Source organism: Doryrhamphus excisus, linkage group LG19 (assembly GCF_037039965.1).
Source record: "Doryrhamphus excisus strain RoL-2023G ecotype Guam linkage group LG19, RoL_Dexc_Guam_v1.1, whole genome shotgun sequence".
NCBI classification, from domain to species: Eukaryota; Metazoa; Chordata; class Actinopteri; order Syngnathiformes; family Syngnathidae; genus Doryrhamphus; species Doryrhamphus excisus.
Window position 1 is genome coordinate 13679628 of NC_136375.1, and position 3761 is coordinate 13683388.

Below are 3761 nucleotides of genomic sequence, written 5' to 3' on the forward strand. Positions count from 1 at the left end.
GGCAGGGTCCCACGCGTTAAGACGCAGATGTGAAAGCAGGCGGAGTCGCTGATTTGTGCTACAGCGGGAAACGCCGGCAGCCCGCCGCTCACCGCTGGGGCCGCACGACAGAGCGGAATTCTTTTTGTTTCTCTTCAGCTGTATTATTCCACGCCGCAAGTACAACGACGTGGCCAAAATCCAGATATGGGCTTAAAGCTGCAAAAGCCAAAGCAAGAATGGTCTTCCATCTTGAAATGGTGTCTCTCAAAGGTCCCGTCTTCTACTAGTTGGCACACGGCAAGACTCAGAGGTCCTGCAGTAGCGCTAGCCTTGGTGCTGGAATGGAGAAGCTTTCTAAGAAAGCCAAGCTTGTCCTCCAAACACTTTCTTGTTTCATCAAAATGGTCTCCTGGCCAGGGGCCCCCGGAATTGCCTCCTGGCCAGGGGCCCCCCCGGAATAGCCTCATGGCGGCCCTGACCTCCTCACAGATACACTGATGAATGCCCACTTCATCCCTACTTCATTCATTCATTCATTTTCTACCGCTTTTCCTCACGAGAGTCGTAGGGGGGTGCTGGAGCCTATCCCAGCTGTCTTCGGGCGAGAGCCGTTGTACACCCTGGACTGGTTGCCAGCCAATCACAGGGCACATATAGACAAACAACCATTCACACTCACATTCATACCTATGGACAATTTGGAGTCCCCGATTAACCTAGCATGTTTTTGGAATGTGGGAGGAAACCGGAGTACCCGGAGAAAACCCACGCATGCACGGGGAGAACATGCAAACTCCACACAGAAATGGCATCCCTACTTTTCCAACCCAAAAAATGACAACTTTATTTGTTGTTTTGTTTGTTTGTCAACATATTAGGCCTTTGTTCTCTCGTGTCCTAGTAATGTTAACTACTGAACTAACTTTACTGTAACTCTTTTCCTCAGTAGATTACAATATTTTCCTTTCATATTTTGCAGATTTGTGTTGCTTTTTCAGTTTTACTGAATAAAATGTCATTTGTAGAATGCGACACCCCCATGTAGCGAAGTTTCAGGTGGAGGGTTTGACTAAAAGTGAAGCAAACAAGGGAGGGAGATGATGGACTTTTGCTGCTAATAAACGCATGCTAAGCTGTGAGAAGGTTAAAAGTCACTTTTGCACGATAGGGGACTTCTCCGTGAGATCCAAACTAGGTATCAGACGGACTCAATGGCGCCTCTGATGGCTTCATCAGTCCGTATTGTCTTCAAGTCAGCTGGGAGAGACCGCCAGCCGTGACCCTGAACACATCATGGGTGGAGAAAACGGATTTGTGGCTGGTCATTAGAGTTCCAATGAAGCCCCCCTGAGGGAGCAAAGACCGAAGAAGCGTGTGGTGATTCATGGTTGATAGAGCTCCTCCGTGTCCAACATGGGCTTGTAGCCAAGTGGCCAGCACCACGGGGACCCCCACTTTACACAGCTGGGTCACGCCGGCGTAAGCGGGCGGACGTACGAGCCTCCCTCGGGTGGGACCCGTGCGAGGGCCGCTGCAGCTGTGCTTCCGACACGTTCAAAGCCTCCAGAGACGCGGTGTCCTCGCGAGGGCATCAGTGGAAAAACAAACGGCCATCAGGAAGCGGCATATGGCCTGCGTCTACTGGAGCGCATCCCTGGGGTGCTGATATACTAACACAAAGCCCCGCTTGGCTCCATGCTGCACTCGACTTCTACAACACGCTGACACCCGAGACGCGGCTTCTCCCGCCAAAATGTCCTTCCCAGGCACAATCCCTGCCATGGATTTCCGACTGTAGGCCGGCAGCAGAAGAAGTATAGCCTTAAGAGAGCGAGCGGGGCACGGGAAGGGAAGCAGATAAAAAAGAATGACGTTGTGGAAACTAAACAGTCAGCGCTGAGGCAGAATATCAGGCGGTGATAAACAACATAAAAAGTGCAAAGCCAACAGGAAAGCTAGGACATGGGCGGCGTGGAGGTAGGCAGAGGATGACATGCAAATGAAATTCACTTATCATAGCCTAATCCTGGTGACAGCAGGTGGAAATAACCCAGCTCACTTGAACCCACTTCATCTCCTCTTATCCTCGTAACCTTGGCAACAAGAAGGCTGCAGCCCTGGAAGGCAAAAACCTAAAAGTTGCACCTTTCACAACTTTTCCCAACGGAGGTGCAAATAATACGCTGATTGGAAGTTTTCATCCCAAGGGGGGGGGGATTATGACATCATACCAATGAATCATCACATCACCATCCACCCACCCATGGGGTAAAAAGGTATGCTGGAGCTTATCCCAGCTGTCTTGGGGCGAGAGGCGGGGTCCACCCTGGACTGGTGGCCAGCCAATCACAGGGCACATATAGACAAACAACCATTCACACTCACATTAATACCTATGGACAATTTGGAGTCGTCAATTAACCTAGCATGTTTTGGGAATGTGGGCGGAAACCAACTAGAACCTGTTTTATGAAGACCATTCATTCATTCATTTTCTACCACTTTTCCTCACGGGGTCACGGGGTGCTGGAGCCTACCCCAGCTGTCTTTGGGCGAGAGGCGGGGTACCCCCTGAACTGGTCGCCAGACAATCACAGGGCACATATAGACAAACAACCATTGACACTCACATTCATACCTATGGACAATTTGGAGTGGCCAATGAAGCTAACATGTTTTTGGAATGGGGGAGGAGAAAACCCACTCATGCACAGGGAGAACATGCAAATTCCGAGGGTGGAATTGAACCCTGGTCTACGCGCTAACTACTCGACCGCCGTGCCCCCTTATGAAGACCGAACATGAGAAAAATGTATCCTCTTGTTTCTCCACTTGTTAGAGAAGATGCTGGTTTTTGAAGTTTTAGGTCCAGGCTTCGCGACACGCCTTAACACAAAGCCTGGTCAGTGAGCTCCAGATGTGTGAAGTGCTATTAAAGCACAGCATACGGCATTAGAAATCATTCCCAAAGGAGCACCAAGGATGCTCTTGACAAGCACTTCCTGTTCACGTTAGCGTGTGTCAGTGTCTCGCCTCTGTTTGCGGCCTGACGCCACGGGGGCCGTAATTACCGTGCTGGCAATGTCAGCTCTGGGAAGAGGAACACAAAGACAAGGAAATGATGTCTCCAGCAACCCCCCCCCCCCCCCCCCCACACACACACACATAGAAATTTCCTGTGCATGCATGACAAAAGCCGCCAAGGACGGGGTAAAAAAAGCGAGGCGACGTGTTCCAGTTAAGGTTTTAGCCTGTCAGAACAGTTCTGCCTGCTGGTGACTCGATCAGAGGCGACCTGTGCCAACGAGTCATGTGCTAAGTGTACGACTGTACAAAAGTTGCCCATTCAGCTCCAACTACCCCCCCCCCTCCACTGTACAGCACATACTGTAGCTGTATGACCTCCCCCTTGGCAACATTTCGGGTGATTGCCTGTGACACAATTAGACTTCAGCAAAACAGAAAGAGATGCTTCCTGCAGGCGTCCTCAACACGGAGCTTAGATGGGCAGCCTATGAAAAAACATCTATGCTATGCTAACATGCTATGCTGCTCTTCAGTCACTCTTTGAATGATGACCCTTCCAGAGATGCTACGCTAGAAAACAGGAATTATGACTTGACTGCAAACAACCACAATAAGAACTAACAAGTTCTTTCACTAGTGGATTTTTTTGCTATGACAATCAAAACACACCATGGTCACCACACACACATTCGAGTCAGAAGCTAATTTGATGTCCTCAGTAATTAGCCACGCTTTGTTTGTGCTCATACCTT